This window comes from Natrix helvetica, assembly GCF_964273705.1.
Source record: "Natrix helvetica genome assembly, chromosome: 7".
NCBI lineage: Eukaryota > Metazoa > Chordata > Lepidosauria > Squamata > Natricidae > Natrix > Natrix helvetica.
In genome coordinates, this window is record NC_138558.1 from 77,819,116 (window position 1) to 77,837,839 (window position 18,724).

Here is an 18,724-nt window from a genome sequence, read left to right on the forward strand (position 1 = left end):
TGCGAGCCTTTAAGTTTGTGGAAAACCTCTTTTTCTATGAACCTTACGTATAAATCCTTTTACTTCTCTTTGGTCTTCCTTTTCCATTACCTTTTAACATTGTTTCCGTTGATTGTGTGTTATTTGCTTGAAAATGTGTCCGCATGGGACAGAGCATTGAGATATATGAGATCAATAAATGAATTGTTTGCTTAACAGCAACCTTGTACACGGAGGAGCTACAGGGGAAAATAGCTGTCCTTCTCTGGTTGGCTGTTTTAAAAGCAAAGAAGAGAAGGAATAAGCAAGATTCCCACTCATAAGGAATGTTGTATTGTAATTCCAAGCAGAAGATGACAGAAGTGGCCTCTTAGTCAAAAAAAACCTTTATCTGTTTAGAGAAAACTTGAGTTTCTTTTTGCTGCTTGCAATAAAACAGCATTTGGGATCGAGATATCAGCCCTGTTTCTCATTTCAATTCAATTCAATGCTATTCCTTCCTTCCTTTTGTTTTTGCATATCCTCCTAATGCAAGCTTGATAATGTTCATGTGAATCCTTTGTTCTCTTGTACTTAACCACCTTCTGATACTTCTCCTCCTTGGAATGCAGTTGTTCTCTTTTGTCCTGGCTACTGCGCTACACACTATTCAAAGGAGAACTCTGGAAAATGCGATAAAGCAAATTTCAAGGTACTTTAAGAAGTTAGACTGGGATAACAGGAGTCCATAAAATTACAATTGAGATGTCAGCTACGCTTCCTATATAAAAGCACGACAGCGGCTGGGATGCTCACCAGTCATATAATTTGATCCGACAGCTTGCTTTTCTTCTCTTTTATGCATCTGAGATGATAAAAATATTGCATATTTTGTGTATTTTCTCTCTCTCCCTCTCGCTCATACACAAATGTACTCTTTGATTTATCTACTGCTCCTACTCCGAGTGGGAGAAGCACATTTTTGCTACACTTTTGCTCCTCACTGAACTTTTACTTCCTGACAGTGCTTGTCTTCATTTGCTTTTGGTATCACTTGGAGACCATCCAACCTTGCTTCCTGGTTTGAGACCTGCGTCTCCTGGGCTTCCCGTTGATGCTGAAAAGTAAACTTTGACACTTCAGTTAGAGATGGAAAATTCTTAGTGTCTCTGCAGCTCCTCTTGCCTTACCACAAACTCCATTCTAAAAATTGGAGCTCCTATAGCAGCGATGGCAAACCTTTTTTGGCTCGCGTGCCACAAGTGGGGGGAGCGCAGGGGGGGTCATGTGCAGGCGTGCCGCACCCATAATGCAATGCGCGACTCCCCAGTGCGCATGCGCGCACAACAGGTGCTCCCCCCATTTTTATATGCTTTTTTCGCCCTCCCCAGGCTCCAGAGGCTTTATAGGAGTCTGGGGAGGGCGAAAAGAGCCTCCCCCGCCCCCCGGAGGCCCTCCAGAGGCTTCAGGGACCATCCGGAGGCTTCCCTAAAGCCTTCAGAATGCTTAAAACGACCCTCTGTCACTCGGAGGGTTGTTTTGAGCACTCCGAAGGCGTCAGGGAAGCCTCCGGACGGTTCCTGAAGCCTCTGGGGGGCCTCCGGGGGGCGGGGGAGGCTCTTTTCGCCCTCCCCAGACTCTTATAAAGCCTCTGGAGCCTGGGGAGGGCGAAAAATGGCTTTTAAAAACGGTGAACTCAGTTGGCCAGCGCGCACATGCGCGCTGGCCAGCTGACAGGGCAGCGCCTTGCGTGCCCTGACAAATGGCTCCGCGTGCCACCTGTGGCATGCGTGCCATAGGTTCGCCATCACTGCCCTATAGCTACCTTTGTGGCGGCTCAGTGACTAAGACGCTGAGCTTGTCGATCAGAAAGGTCGGCAGTTCGGTGATTTGAATCCCTAGCACCGCCTAACGGAGTGAACTCCTGTGACTCGTCCCAGCTTCTGCCAATTTAGCAGTTCGAAAGCACTTAAAAAATGCAAGTAGGAAAATAGGGACCACCTTTGGTGAGAAGGGAACAGCGTTCCGGGTGCCTTCGGCATTGAGTCATGGCGGCCACTTGACCATAGAGACGTCTTCGGACAGCGCTGGCTCTTTGGCTTTGAAACGGAGATGAGCACCGCCCCCTAGAGCCGGGAATGACTAGCACATATGTGCGAGGGGAACCTTTACCCGAAGTTTGGGAATGGACTCTAACCCATAATGCAACTACTCGAAATTTCTGCCAACGCTTTGCTAGAACCGGCCAGAACCGGCTGAACCCCACGCCTGGTAAGGAGAGCAAAGTTTTTTATGACTCCTACTAAGAGGGAAACTCTTTACAGAGGAAACTCCTGAGGTGTTGCTAAGAAGGACAATCTTTCAAGGCAGCAGCTTCTTCTCACGTAAGCTAATGAAAGAGTTTATAATATGCAGGGGGTGGAAAAGGTAATCAGAGAAAAGCCAAATCAAAGGAACAAACAGAAGATTAGATTACTTCTTGTTTTAATTATTTTTCTGGAGCATGTTTAATATCGGGTGGTGAGTTTATCCAAGTAACGATATCTCATACACTACATTGCGAAAGAAATGCATACCTTATTCTTAAGAAGAGTGAGTTTTGACTTTATCTCTTCTATCAATCTTCGGTGATTTATTAAATTATTGACTTTGCACCACAAAATGAACATACAGGCAAGGAAATAAGATTTTCTTCTTCAAAATGTTGATTTCTTCTTCTTTTTAAAAGAAAAAGCTCATTCATTTAAATCCTAGATGGACTTACTGCAGGAAGGCATGGCCACCAAAGATCTAATTTACTTTTTTTCCAGAAAATAACGAGGAAACTGCTGAATCTGTAATTAGATTCCTGCTATGGCTCCCGAGAGGACGTGGCCATTAGGCTAATTCAAAGAGAAATGAGGACGTCTGGTTATAAAGTCCAATAGATTCTGAATGAATGTTCACTCTTCTCCTGCATGTACTCAGCACAGCCTGGTGGTATAATTGCCATGGGGGGTGGGGGGTGGGGGTGGGGTGGGTGGACTCACAATGAGAACTAGGATTAGAATTATTTCGTCGGATTTATGGAAGTCTAACACGAAGATCTTCCTGTCAGGCCTATAGTTATGTTCTTTTTAGGATCTTTGGCCTGCCACACTTTCTTATAATTTTCTATGCTGTTTCAATAGTGTAGTAGTTGGGAGGGGGGAATAGAAAGGAGTAGGATTGTGGAATGTATTGTTGTCATTCTTTTATAGAAGCCAAGGTCATCTTTTGTCTCCGCACCTCGACACCTGACCGGAAGCAGAGGGGTGTAGATGCCAGCAAGGAAGATGATGATTGGAACATGTGATGGATTTGTGGGTGTAGGGATAGATCATGAACTTTCAACTGGGTGGAATTCCAGGATGCAAATCAGTGTTGGAATTCCATAGAGGTACTAACTTGCCTGTAGAATAAATTGGACCTTTAAGGATGTTTTTGCCTTGGACAATGATTTAATTCTGCATGGTATTTAGAGCCCTAACACTTCCCCTTCAGGTATTTGAGCTCCCTTCCAACTCTTTCTTACTTTGGCCAAGAGAAAAACAACCACACCTGTTTGCATTTGTATTAATATTAGTAGCAGATTGTAGACATAATCCTAATCACGTGAGACAGGAAGTCCTCAACCTACGAACACAATTGAGCCCCAAATTTTTGTGGCTAAGTGAAACTGTTCTTAAGTGAAAATCTACCCCATTTTCTTGCCACAAGTGTTCAGTGAATCATTGTTAAGTCAGCAACGTGGTTCTGAAGGGAATCTGGCTTCCCCACTGACTTTGCTTGTCAGACGGTCGCAAAATGGGATCATCACGTGACCTTGGGACATTGCAACCGTCATAAGTACATGCCAGTTGCCAAGCAGCTGAATTTTGATCACGTGACTGTGGGAAGGCTGCAATGGTCGTTGTAAGCAGTGTTGGGATTCAATTTTTTTTACTACCGGTTCTGTGGGTGGGGCTTGGTGGGTGGGGCGTGGCTTGGTGGGTGGGGTGTGGCTTGGTGGGCATGGCAGGAGAAGGATACTGCAAAATCCCCATTCCCTCCGGATCAGCCGGGACTCGGGAGGCAGAGAATAGATGGGGGCGGGGCCAGTCAAAAACGGCATTTGCCGGTTCTCTGAACTACTCAAAATTTCCGCTACCGGTTCTCCAGAACTGGTCAGGACCTGCTGGATTTCACCTCTGGTCATAAGGCTGAAAAATAGTCATAAGCCACTTTTTTTCAGTGCCTTTGTAACTTTGAACGGTCATTAGATGAACTGTTTTAAGTCGAGGACTACCTGTATAGATGGGTTCAATCTCTCTTTCTTTAAAAAAAAGCAGCAGCTGAAATTGGTACGATGCAGCTGTGTCGTCTGTAAGAATTCTTTCCTTTATTCGGTCCCACGGTGTGAAAAGTTTTCTGAACCAGAGAAAATGGCAATGGCTGTTTATTAGAGAGAACATAGAGAGGAAGACTGAGGAAGTTAGGTGAGGCCTGTTCCCAAAGCAACAAGGGGAATAGCATCGCTTAAGCCCAAAGCGACTTGGAAACCTGGGAAGGGGCTCCAGGCAGACCCCTCCCCTGGTTCACTGGAGTGTAAAAAAGAAATGGTTACAGCACAATCAGGTTGCCTTGATTCGCTTATTATATACAGTCTCAATAAAAATGATTTTAGCCTTCTGAAGAGGCGATTCTTTGGCCTGGTTTACCTGCTGGGGCTGAGACCATGGTTACTTCTTCCCCAGACCCCCAAAACTTTCACCTTAGGCTGCCTACTGTGGACCTCCCCCCCCCCATTCCTAAGAGGTCCGTAAAGGGGGGCCGTGCACAAGCACACCCCTTCAGCCCCTGTCCTGCTGTCCCCACTTATTCGTATCCATTGCATGTCTCCAAAATCATGTTTATACATATGTATGTTGTCTAATATGCTTGACGAAATAAATAAAATAAATAACATCATGAATCGAATCAGACCGATACCATCTTTAACAATTTGAAAACACTTTGGTGTGTGGAATGAGAACAGCCAGCATTCTTGACAACAAAATGCAAATTATATATATATTAGAGATAAATCTTTGCCAGATTTTGAAGCTCATCTGGATCTTGTCACAAATAATCATCCCTTGGCCAGAGAACATGACAGATTCCAGATTCCTGTCAATTAATCTAAGAATATTCCCCCACCACCAAAGAGCTGTTCAATTCCTCTGATTTACAAAGTATTTGACATACTAATTAGTAAAATTACGGAGCAACCTATAGGATTTTCCACCCCCTCCTTAGGTGGCATTCCATTTCAAAGGAAATCTTTATCCACGTGAAACGAATTGGCGCAGTTGAGGGCAAATGTCACTCTGTTTTTATTCCTTTTAATGAAATCTTACCAAAAATTTTGCAGAAATAAAATCTGCAAGCATGAACTAATAACAGGCTCCTGTTTACTGAATGTGGGATGGAGAGAAACTTACAGATTTGCCCAGCCGGGCAGATGGCTTCGTGTACTCCGCTCTTGAAGTCTGGATTTGATTCGAGTTGTGATTATTTGTCATTTCTCTTCCTTTATATATATATATATTTTTCCCCGCCAGGCTTCTCATCTCTAATGGTTTCACATGTTTCCTTTTCACATTGAAAAGGGCTAAGATTTAAAACACACACACGAAGCTTGAATTTGCCACATAGGAGCTCAATTCGGTGCCAAAATTCTAGTGTTTTTCAACCGTAGCCAGTCTAAGATGTTGAATTTGGGCTCCCAGAATTCCCCAGCCAGCAAGGGAAACTGGAGTTGAAGTCTAACGTCTTATATTTTAAAAGGGTTTTATTTTTCTCTTTCAAATTCATTCCCAAATATACATTCTTATAATTGCTATTAACATTTATCCATTCATCATTAGTCTCTATGGTTATTTTTTTTTTTTACAAATACTGTATATATATAATACAGTTTGGATCACTTCCTTGCAACAACCTTGCCCCTTCCATCTTCTCAACCTCCCTTCTTCTTTCCTCCACTCCTTCCTCCTTTCTTCTTTCCCTCTCCTCTCTTCCCTTCCTTCTTACCCTCTCTCCTACTCTTGATTCCCCTCCTTTACTTCCTCTGCTTTTACCCTTTCTTCTTTTCCCCCCTCATCACCCCTCCTTTCCATTGTAGCCCTTGCTTATTTACTTTCTCTGATGGGTTCTTGGGATGGTGTTTCAACAATCCCAACTTTATGTTTTCATACACATAATTTTCTCTATTACATTTTATTTCTAATATTAATTCCACTTGTATCATTTTTAACTTGTATACTTGCATTTTAATACTTTCTTATTCCCCCCCCCTCATTTAATAATGTGTTGTCTGAGTTATTTATTTTATGCTTTGTTCCTTTCTCTTTTTATTTGTATCTCTTTTCTAAATTCTTATAGTTGCCAAGGTTGAGAAACACTGATTTGTAGTAGCGATGGACGATAGAAGGACTATGATCCTTCAATTGTCATAGTGCAGTCCTTATGTTAAGGAATACCAAAGACGGATAATTTATTTCAGTGAAAAAGGATCCTTGGTTGGTAACCCTGATTCACTGATGGTGAGCTCTGATAATGAGATGCATACAAGGGATCTTCTGTGCCACGAAAGTGCCACTAGAGCAGGGGCGTCCAAGCTTGGGAACTTGAAGACTTATGGACTTCAACTCCCAGAACTCCCCAGCCAGCCCACAAGTCTTCAAGTTCCCAAGTTTGGACATCCCTGCAGTAGAGTGTTAAATCGAGTGAATGAAGGCACACTCAGGCTTCAGAGTAACCAACAGCTCTTCATTAGCACAAGTCAACTGTGTACAATCCAGTGAAGGTTCAGTGTGACAGCAGCCCTTTTATGGAGAGCTGTCAGACCCTTCGACCAATCAGATTGAATCTCTGTTCCCACCGGAACAGAGGACCTTGGTGTAAACCATTACCAATGTTTCTGGTATCTGACATAGAGTCTCCAGGAGAAGAAAGCCAAAAAAAAGAATAGTATGTAGAATAATAATCAATGTGATCATATGGATCCACCAGGGGTGGGTTCCTGCCAGTTCTAACCTCTTCTATAGAAGAGGTTCCACAAATCTACCGTGCCATTTAGAACCGATTCCAGCTCCCTCCCCCCGCCCGTCCGCACACCATCAAGATGAAGAGCGAGAGGAGGAATTCTGGGAGTTGAAGTCCACAAGTCTTAAAGCTGTCAAGTTTGAACACCCCTGGGCTTTTTTTTCTAAAGGGTTAGGGGTGCAAGGGTCTTGTAACTTGACAGCTTTAAGACTTGTGTGCTTCAAATGCCAGAGTTCCTGAGCCAACATTTTAGTTGCTAAGCAAGAGCGTTGTTAAGTGAGTGTCACCACATTTTACAAGTTGGCCATGCCCACCCAATCACATGACTGCCAAGCCACTCTCACTCGGTCACATGGCTGGCAAGCCACTCCCACTCGGTCACATGGATGGCAAGCTACTCCCACAAAGTAGGCCACACGTAGAGAAGAGGTTCTAAAAATTTTTGAAACCCACCATTGGGATCCACCCATCTTAAAAACCTATTGGGCTGAACCAAAGATAAACATGCAAGGTATTTTCAGTAATAAGAATGCGGTGCAAGGTTTTAGAGATTGGGGGTTGGACTAGAAGATCTCTGAGGTCCCTTCCAACTCCGTTATTCTGTTAGATTAAGAGATTGTCGGCAAGAGGTTACATCATGCAGGATGGAAGGCAGCAATTCCACTGAGAAATTCTCCACTGAGAAATGACTTAAATTGGAAAGTGTGTAGCTGGAAAGAAATTTAGTTACCAAGGATGCCCACTTGAAAGAGAGAGAAAAAGCTAAAAGCAAGGGGAAGAAGGCAAAATAAAGTACCAAAGAAGAAACGGTGAGTGACAGAACGACTGATTTAATTTCATCAAGGCAAGAAACACAGAACTTCCCCAATTGTTGCAGATAAAGCATTCGACGGGAAAAGCATTGTGGTGCGACCCTCCCACAACAAAGTCTCCATGCAAGACTATTCCCCAAAGAAGCAGGAAATCTTAGCCATCGTGCACTGAGGCCACGAAGAATGGAAGACATTTGATGCTGATCATTGGGATCTTGGTTTCTGCGAAGCCAAGAAGGGAGTTCACTTTTGGGCCCCCAGTTTCCATCGGAGGAAACAAGTTTCAACAAATTAAGCTTGTTTTGCAGTCACTGATTAAACAATGTGCCCGTTTAACTCTAAGCCTCTCCAAGCAATATTATTTTGTACGATGGTGTCCCGAAAAGCTGCCATGACTTCCAAAGTCATAAATTGCCTAGCAAGTTCTGGAGCCAAAATAATTATAAAAATTTGGAACCTACACAGAGAGAGAGCGAGAGGGAGGGAAGGAGGGAGGGAGAGAAAGAGAGAGAGTGTGGGAAGAAGGGAGGGAGGGTGGAGGGTGTGAGGGTTAGGGAGAATTCCCCAGTGAAAGCCTGGTTCTCATTTTAGACTATATTTTTAATTCCTAAGGTATAAAAATATTATGCAAAGTTACAACGAAGAGGAAATGGATTACCGTACATTTTGTGGAGAAATTAAAAGGTTGACGACAGGTATTCCTCAACTCACGATCTTTCTTTCAGAGACTGTTTGATGCCATGATGGCATGGAATGAAGGACTTACGACTGGTCCTAAATTTATGGTTATTGCAAGTCCCCCGTGGTCATGTGATCGAAACCTGCCTGCACTTACAACCGCAGGGGTACTTCTACTCCCCGTATTTGTTGGGCGCAAGAAATCAGGAAGAAAAAGGCAGTTCAAATTAATATTAAGATTTACTGCAAGCCTATAATTTTTGTTCAGAATCTGAGCTACTAACAGCCACAGCAAATTGGTGGTAGAAAAGAGTCAGCAGAACCTAAGAGAGAAATGACGGAGTCCCGTCTGCTTGCAAATGGGACACTTTGAAACGGAGCTAATTGCAAGCAGATGAAGCTTCGAATCTCCATCATTTCTCCATCTGGGTAAAAAGTGTTTGGATGCCTATAGCACTTAGCAGTAGCCCTTAGACTTATATACCACTTCACAGTGCTTCTACAGCCCTCTCTAAGTGCTTTACAGAGTCAGCCCGCAACAATCTGGGTCCTCATTTTACCCACCTCGGAAGGACGGAAGGCTGAGTCAACCTTGAGCCTGGTGGGATTTGAATTGCCAAATTGCAGGCAGCGGGCAGGCAGCAGAAGTAGCCTGCAGTACTGCACTCTAACCACTGCGCCACCTCGGCTCTTGGCAACAGAGGGCTGAAGAGCAACTAACTCAAGTCGCCTCCTGGACTTCCATGTCTGAAGGAGATTGCAACCTGCCCTGTGCCGGTCCAAAATCTTCCCCACTGCACCTTGTTGGCTCTTGGGCTGGGGGTGGTGGCCCAAAATCATTTATGGATTTTCCATGGCCAAGAGGTGGACCAGAACCTGAGTCTCCTCACCACCTGCTAATCCAGTACTTTAACCACAACATCACACTGAAAATGGATTATTGTTACGTAGCGCAGGCAACACAAGCTGCCTTCCTTTCTTTTAGTTCCATTTCTTCTTTCCTTAACTGAAACTTTGCTGTAAATTAAACACCAGATCTCAACATGCGCAGGTGTGAATCAAGCACATCATTTTAAAAAAAACCTGAGTGTTTTATCTCATGGTTCAACTAATACTCCTGTCTACCTTCTGGGCTATTTTTAGAGTGATCTTTTGCAAATTTTAAAATAGATATGGTTGAAAACAACAGCAGCAACCCAAAATGGCTCTACTCCTAACTTCTTTACTGGGAAGATACTGATCATTTAATGAGTACGGCGGTCTGTTTAAAATATTTGTAATCATTAAACTAAATATTGCTAAAATACCAATGCTGACTTTTTAAAATTGGTGTTGGACGACCTAAAAGATGCTGATCTAAAGGATCAGTGCATTCAGTGGCTATAATTCTGCTGCTAATTCCTCAAGGTGAATTTTCAGAAATAACACATCAAATATAAAATGCTAATTTGCTTTTAAATTAACATCACAAAACTCCAGGTAGAGAAGTATCAGTGGATAGTTTGTGTGAGTTCCAGCACCATCTATACAGATGAAAGATGAAAGATTTCAGATGTCAAGGCCAAGCATGGGACGCAAAGGTAGCTTTCAGCTTCCAATATTATATCTCTTTTAAAAAAATAATATAAAATACCGGTAGCTCTATCTACAAATGCAATGGAACAAGACAATGTAAACCTCCCAGCTGTTATTTATGGAGATCGAAGCTTCAGTGAGCTAGATGGACCTTGTGGCATCGTTGGTGGGCATGGCTTAGTGGCAGTGGTGAAATTCATTTTCTTTTACTACCGGTTCTGTGGGCATGGCTTGGTAGGCATGGCAAGGGAAGGATACTGCAAAATCTCCATTCCCACCCTACTCTGGGGCCAGCCAGAGGTGGCATTTGCCGGTTCTCCAAACTACTCAAAATTTCTGCTACTGGTTCTCCAGAACCGGTCAGAACCTGCTGAATTTCACTCCTGCTTAGTGGGCATGGCAGGGGAAGGATACTGTAAAATCCCCATTTCCTCCCAATCAGCTGGGAGGCAGAAAATAGATGGGGGTGGGGCCAGCCACGGTGGTATTTGCCGGTTCTCTGAACTACTCAAAATTTTCGCTACCGGTTCTCCAGAACTGGTCAGAACCTGTTGAATACCCACCTCTGGTCTATGACTACTATGAAGAATGAGCATTTCCTGATCTCTGTAATCTTCCTTCCCTTTGCCCACTACAGCTTGTGTGTATATTAAGACATTTTCTGATGGATTAACAACCTCACTGAGGATAGGAATATCTCCAAAGTGCTTTGCAGTGTAACATTTTAATATCCCGATGAGCAAAAGGCTTTCCATAAAGAATTTCATCCATGCCATGTTCCACTAATCACCCATCAGTTAGGGACCAGATTCTAACGTTGGCATCGCCTCTCATACCAGCTGGTGTTCAGTCTTTCCTGCTGATATTTCTATGGGTGGGATTTTTGACACCCCCTCCCACTTTCTATCTTGTTTATTCTGTCATCTGCACCTCCATAACTGTCTGGTTTGGCTCTGCAACCCAGCAAGAAAGACACGGACTTCAGAGGATAATCAGAACTGCAGAAAAAACTATTAAGGCCAACCTGCCTTCCATTGAGGACCTGTACGCTGCACGAGTCAAAAAGAGGGCCGTGAAAATATTTACAGACCCTTCGCATCCTGGACATAAATTATTTCAACTTCTGCCTTCAAAATGATGCTATAGAGCACTGCACACCAAGACAACTAGACACAAGAACAGTTTTCCCGAACACCATCCGTCTGCTAAACAAATAATTCCCTCACCACTGTCAAACCATTCACTAAGTCTGCATTGCTATTACTATTAGTCTTCTCATCGTTCCTATCACCCATCTCCTCCCACTTATGACTGCAGGACTATAATTCTGTTGCTTGTATCCTTATGATTTATATTGATATTGATTGCTTCCTGATTGCTTATTTGTACCCTGTGACTGTCATTAAGTGTTGCCCCTTATGATTCTTGATGAATGTATCTTGTCTTTTTATGTACACTGAGAGCTGATGCACCAAAGACAAATTCTTTATGTGTCCAATCACACTTGGCCAATAAAGAATTCTATTCTATTCTATATTCTATTCTATTTTTTAATCTTCTTCGTTTCAAATAATTGTAACTTTGTCCATCCTCCCATATGAAACTCTGAGGACAAATTCCCAGAGTGGCAATGCCACCATAGCTATGGGCATATATCGCTGAGTGACCTTGATTTCCCCAAGGGTGAACACAGTTCTCTCTGCTTGTGGCGGATGAGCTATAGACCTTGACAATCAGGCGCTGAGCACGAACAGGCGCTGGGCAGGTGGAACAGCCTGCCTGGATTGTGGTCCATCTAAAACAGATCGTGGTGGAGGAAACAGACAAATGGCTTCAATTAACCTCTGAGAGGTGTACGGCTGATTGGGCATACGGTGGCATACGGAAGAGCCGAAAGAAGCTTGGTTTTGCCTGCCTCTTCCTCCCTCGGCCTTTTGATACTCCTGGTTGAGATTGGAGGGTTGCCTTACGCACAGAGGCTTCGCTGCTGGAGCGGATGTGTTGCTTCTGTGGCTCCGGTTGCAGAGCGCTGTCCTTGCCAAGAAGCACCCATATGCCTGCAGAGTGTATCCTCGCGCTTGGCGGCTGCATAATGGCAAACCACAGACTTCTCGTTAAAGTACCTGGCCTACAGAATAATGGGGGCCTAAAAGAGACTCCCCACAGACAGCATGGGACTTCTGCCCCTCGTCACAACTCTGTCTTAACAGAAAACAGGCTTCAAAAAAGCTCCTGACAGAGAAGGAGACAATTCTCCTCACACCGAAAGTAAAGTTAGGAAAGCATTCCATTTCAACAATAGATTTTTCTTCTTCTTCTTGGAATCCCTGATCGTTATCTAAAATAATCTAGAATTACAATGGCTTCTCTTTTCAGAATCCATCATCCTAACTGACAATAAGGCAGCATGAACAATAAGACTTACTTGGAATCCTGCATCCAGTTTTGGTCACTGCATTTCAAGAAAGAAGTTGAGACTTTGGGGAAAGTGCAGAAAAGAGCAACGAAGATGATTAAGGGACTGGAGGCAAAAACATGGGAAGAACAGTTGCAGGAACTGAGTATGGCCAATCTAGAGAAAAGAAGGACCAGGAGTGACACAATAGCAGCATTCCAGTATTTGAGGCGCTGTCACGAAGAAGAGGGGGGCGGGGTCAACCTATTCTCCAAAGCACCAGAAGGCAAGAAACCGTGAATGGAAACTCATCAAGGAGAGAAACAACCTGGAACTAAGGAGAAATTTCCTAACAGTGAGAGCAATTAATAGTAGAACTTGTTGCTTCCAGAAGTTGTGGGTGCTTCATCTCTGGAGGCTTTTAAGAAGCAATTGGAAAACCATTGGTCTGAAATTGTACAGAGTCTCCTGCCTGAGCAGGGAGTTGAACTAGAAGACCTCCAAGCTCCCTTCCAACTCTATTCGCATTGATTGGTTTGGTTTGGTTTGGTGTTGTGATCCAGCAGGAGCCGTTGGAGCTGCAACCAGACTCCGACGACGAGGGGTCTGATGAGTCGGCTCTGGAAGATGTGGAGGATCCTGGACAGGGTTCCGACTCTGAGCAGGGATCAGAGAGGCTGGTTGGCCACCAGGAGGCGCCTGAGGCATGGAGCAGTGGTGAAAGCCAAAGGGAGTGTGCTCCTGATGTCATGCCTTGGAGCAGTGGGGAGGAGACAAGGGAGTTGGTCCTGGATGCCTGGAAACGGAGGACTAATAGACATAAAAAACAGCTACGCAGCAGTTACAGGAGATAATTGAACTCAGGTGGTTGTAATTAGGCTCCTCTCAAGACTGTATTTAAGGAGGGACTTTCCGCAAGCTGTTTGCAGGAATCAACGTATTTACTAGAGCTGGAGAAGCTATCGGGGCTGTCTTGGCAGGCTGGATTGCTGCCAAGGTCTAGTCTGTGCTGGATTGCTGACAGAGTTAGAAGGGACCTTGAAGTAGTCCAACCCCCTACCTAGGCAGGAAACCCTACACCACTTCAGACAAATGGTTCTCCAACATCCACTTAAAAACTTCCAGTGTTGGAGCATTCACAACTTCTAGGGGCTGATTAATTGATCCACTGATTATTTGTTCTCACTATCAGGAAATTTCTCCTTAGTTCTAAGTTGCTTCTCTCCTTGATTAGTTTCCACCCATTGCTTCTTGTCCTGCCCTCAGGTGCTTTGGAGAATAGCTAGACTCCCTTTTTTTTGTGGCAACCCCTGAGATATTGGAAAACTGCTATCATGTCTCCCCTGGTCCTTTTCATTAAACTAGACATACCCAGTTCCTGCAACCGTTCTTCATATGTTTTAACCTCCAGTCCCCTAATCCTCTTTCTTGCTCTTCTCTGCACTCTTTTTAGATGTCTCCTATTTCCAGTACATCATGAAGCTTGAGGTTTTTTCTTTTATTTTCTTTTAAAGAAAGAAACACCTTTGGAGATCTCAGAATTAAACAAATGGACTTAAAGGTTTTTGCAGGTATTTGGGGAAATGTGAGGTGTGACATGATTCCAAAGAACTCAGGTATAGCCAAACAAGCAGCCTAATGTGATTCCTGGAAACTGGAAAAGACGAGTTCAAAAAACAAAGATTGATTATTGTTCACACTGTTTATCAGCTCTTGTGGGGAATGTTAAATGTAACGGTCTCATTGCGAACAATGCCAATTCCCCCCCCCCCCCCGGATTTGGGCTCCTTTCAGGTATCAGCGTATGTAGAATAAAACCTTCCGGAATCTTGCAAATGCTAGATTATATTAGACAGGGCAAAGGAAGGGCACTTGACAAAGCCCTGGGGTCAGTTAACAAGATAACATGAACTTCCAGAGGTCTTACTCCAATTTGTTATCTTCTAACAAATGAACCAGCCCTTCAGCATTCGACAGATAAGCCCACAATCTCATTTCAATTTCAGCTTCCTTCAAAGAATGGTTTCGAACGTGTGGCTTTATCTGACAAAGGAAGAGATGGATTTTTTAAAAAAATAGAATATTAGAATATCCAGCAACTCACCTCCTTCCTGAATGCCGTTAGATCTTTTATCTCGTATTGGGGCAAAAATCAATGGGAATAACTGGCAAGTATTTGTGTCTCCCCACCCCCCCTTAGTTTTAGGCAGCCTTGTTCAGAAGTCTGATCAATGCCTTCCCTTCTTAACACATTGCAAGCCTTAACGTGCACTTTATAGGAAGAATGCTGATACACGATAAATATAAATAGAATAAAGGAAGAAATAGAATAGTAAATTCCAAGATAATTTTGTACAAGATGAAGAACGGTTGCAGGGACTGAGTTTGTCTATTTTAATGGAAATAAGGACCAGGGGAGACATGATAGCAGTCTTCCGACATCTCAGGGACTGCCACAAAGAAGAGGGAGTCAAGCTATTCTCCAAAGCACCAGAAGGCAGGAAAAGGAGCAATGGGTGGAAACTAATCAAAGAGAGAAGCAACTTAGAACTGAGGAGAAATTTCCTGACAGTTAGAACAATTAATCAGTGGAACAGCTTGCCTCCAGAAGTTGTGAATGCTCCAACACTGGAAGTTTTTAAGAAGATGTTGGATAACTATTTGTCTGGAGTGGTGTAGGGTTTCCTACCTGAGCAGGGGGGTGGACTAGAAGACCTCCAAGGTCCCTTCCAACTCTGTTATTCTGTTCTAAGATATGGAAGATAAGTATAATTTGTTAGATTTTGGATTTTAACCTTTTTTAACCATCTGCCCCAGATCCAGGGAAAAGCCTTTTTCACACTTATGACCGTTGCATCATCCCTGTGGCCATGCGATCAAAATTTGGATGCTTGACAACTGACAACTCATATTTATGCCAGTCACTGATGTTGCTGTCCTGAGATCTGAAGTTCCCCTCGGACTTAATATAAACGATATGGGAAGATTTAAATGCACTTGGAAAAGCCTTCCAAAGGCACACAGAATGCTGCAGATAGAATGCGGTGGAAGAAGAAGGCAATATTTACAGGTGTCCATGAATACGTCTGTCTTCTAAACGCTTCCCAGTTCTGTTCTCCTGGATCGATAACCTTGGCTGAATCATAAACTGGAAAGTCAACATTTTGAGAAAGAGTTTGTCAAATCTGGGCGTGCAGCTTTCGGACTCTCATTTCAGGGCCGTAGCTGCTTTGATGGATTGCATGGCATGATCAGGCTGAAGGAGTATATGAATCAATATGAATCAATATTGGCTGTTTGCTTTTATCATGAATTGCTTGTGTTACTATATAATTGTTACTGATTAAACCCATATTTACTCTTTGCTTCTGATATGATATACTGCTAGAAATCATTTATTAAGAATTAAGCTTTGCTATTGGCTTCTGCTTATATTATTGTAATACTGTCAGAAATGAATTGCTTTCTAGCCTGGCAGATTGTAACTTCAATACTGGATGGCATAACTGCAAATGTCATTTTACTGCTGCGTCTCGATTCTATTCTTGGCTTCAAAGCTAGGCACATTCTTGAAAACACAGAAGAAATTGTTACAGGGGAATATCAGGCCCCTTAGATAAAGGAATCAAAGTAGGGAGTTTTCCTGGATCACAAATCCTTAAAGCATTCAGCTGAAAAACAACTTGGCAAAGGGGGCCCCGGGGCTGCCACCCACTACCCAAGGCCATAGGAATGCTCCATAGATAAGGGAGACAGGAGCTGGAACAAGAGGACGCTTTAAAGATCAGGTTGGTAATGATTCTTTGTCTCTGATTGCATAAACTTTGTTTCTGTCTGCCTCAAGTGCATACAATCCTCTGGGCCCCTCTTGCAGCGGGTGGCTTATTCCTTCCATGCATTTTGTTTGTATGTTTTGGATTTAGTTTTGTCACCCAGCTTTTGCTACGGCCATAAATAAAAGCTGATGTTTGTTGCAAGCCTCGTCTTGAGTCTCCCTCTCCTGAGCATTTCAGTGGCTCAGGGAAACTGCTGGGACCTTACAAGGCCACCAACCTTTCTGCAAAAACGAGAGGATCACAGCCGGCATTATTGGTTGAAGGTTAGGCAGGCAGGGCCCCTGCTGAGATGGAGTGGGATTGATCCCAAGATGCAATTATTGCCATGGTTAATCTTGGCATCAACTGTCATTGGTCAACGTCAATAAGTAGATTAAGGTCTAAGAAGGTGTTTAAAAATGACGAATGAAGGAAAGTCAGTTTAGTGGCAAAAGAGCTTTTCCATTGCAAGAGGATCTCCGCATTCTAGGTAGTCCTTGACTTACAACCACAATTGAACCCAAAACTTGCTAAGTGAGACATTTTGCCAAGTGAGTTTTGCTTCGTTTATAACCTTTTTTGCCACGGTTGTTATGTGAATCGCTGCATGTGCTAAATTAGGAACATGTTCGTTAAGTGAATCTGGCTTCCCCCTTGACTTGGCTGGTGCCAAGGTCCCAAAAGGAAAGTGTTTAGAAGACAGACGTATTCATGGACATCTGTGAATATTGCTTTCTTCTTCCACCGCATTCTATCTGCAGCATTCTGTGTGCCTTTGGAAGGCTTTTCCAAGTGCATTTAAATCTTCCCATATCGTTTATATTAAGTCCGAGGGGAACTCCAGATCTCAGGACAGCATCGTGGCATCTGTTTATAAAATAAACCTAGAGGAACCGAAGGAAGCAGTGATTCTGTTTACTTTAACAGAAAAACAGATGAATAGATTTCTTGATCCCTGAAGGCCTTTAAGTAAGTAGTCGTGCAAAGTATCAGCTACGGGTTTAAAAAGAAATTGTCTTAGTCCCTGGCTAATATGCTGGCAGTGCAAAGCCTTCTTGTTGCCTAATAAAATATCTGAATAAATGCTATTCATTTCCAGGGAGGCTTTCCATCTTCACTTCCATTCCAAAACCTTTTGCCTGTTTCTTGACGATTTGCAACTCTTTCGTTTTTGGAGATCAACCATGATCTATGTCAATGGAGCACTTCACTGCAATGTAGTGAAGCCACTTTGGAGGTGAATCCCTTATTTGTGACACAAATTGGGAAGCTGATATACTGATACCCTGTCTACTAGGAAGTAGTAAAAATACCATGGACTTAAAGTTGATTTCTATGCCCCTGTTGGATTCACTCAGTGTAGTTTGCCACTTGCACATAGAAGACACATACCAAACTTTTTATCACCTAGTAGTTCAATCAATTAATCAATCAATTTATAGTTGTGACCACTAGTCATAACATTACATAGATCGGGAAAAAATGATTAATATTAAGAAAAAGAGCAGAAGGAAGAAAAACAAAGGGATGATGGCAGTTGAGTCAAGAACCAATATTCATATCAAAAGCTAAAGGCTTTATGTCTAAGCTTGGGAATGTTCTTGATTAGCCACGTGTGACCGGACACAGACTGAATTTGCCTCTGGTGCAGAAGCTCTCAGTGTACATGCAAACAAAAACAAAGGGGTAAGTCATAGGTCATGAATCGTAAGATAGAAACAACAAGTGATAAATCATAAGATACAAATAGGAGAAGGTCAGAGGAAAGATGAGAAAAATGAGAAGATTAGAAGAGGTAAAGGATATTAGCAACACAGCCCTACTACAGTATAAAAGTGCATGTTTACTGTATGAACATGTATTGTTTAAAATGGCAAAGGAAGCGATCTGAGTGCTAACTTGAAATCCCACCCACAAGGAGGTACTTCAATCATATGGTGCTTGAGCCCTTGAATCAGTTTATCATCAGTACTTCCCCCCCCCTCCCCCCAAAAAATGTTGTTATAGGTAGGATGATGGAGGGTGTACTGGACAATGTCTTTCACTTGCCCAATACTGTACTTTTCAGAGTATAAGACACACTTTCTTCCCACCTACCCTAAAAGAGAGTGGAAATGTTGGTGCGTCTTATACACTGAATACAGCCATTTTTGGCCTCTGGAAACCATGCCCTGCGCAGCCCAAAAATGGGATGCAAAAATGGGATACAAGACAGAGATTAAAACAACAAAACAAGATTTCTTGTTTACCTCTTTGAAATCTTGGTGCGTCTTATACTCTGGTGCATCTTATAGTCTGAAAAATACGGTACTGTGAGAACTGACATACTTTGGCATTGGATGTTTACAAGATCTCTCTTCAGAGCATGGCAGGAGCCTGGACTGAAAGCAGACTTTTAATGAAAT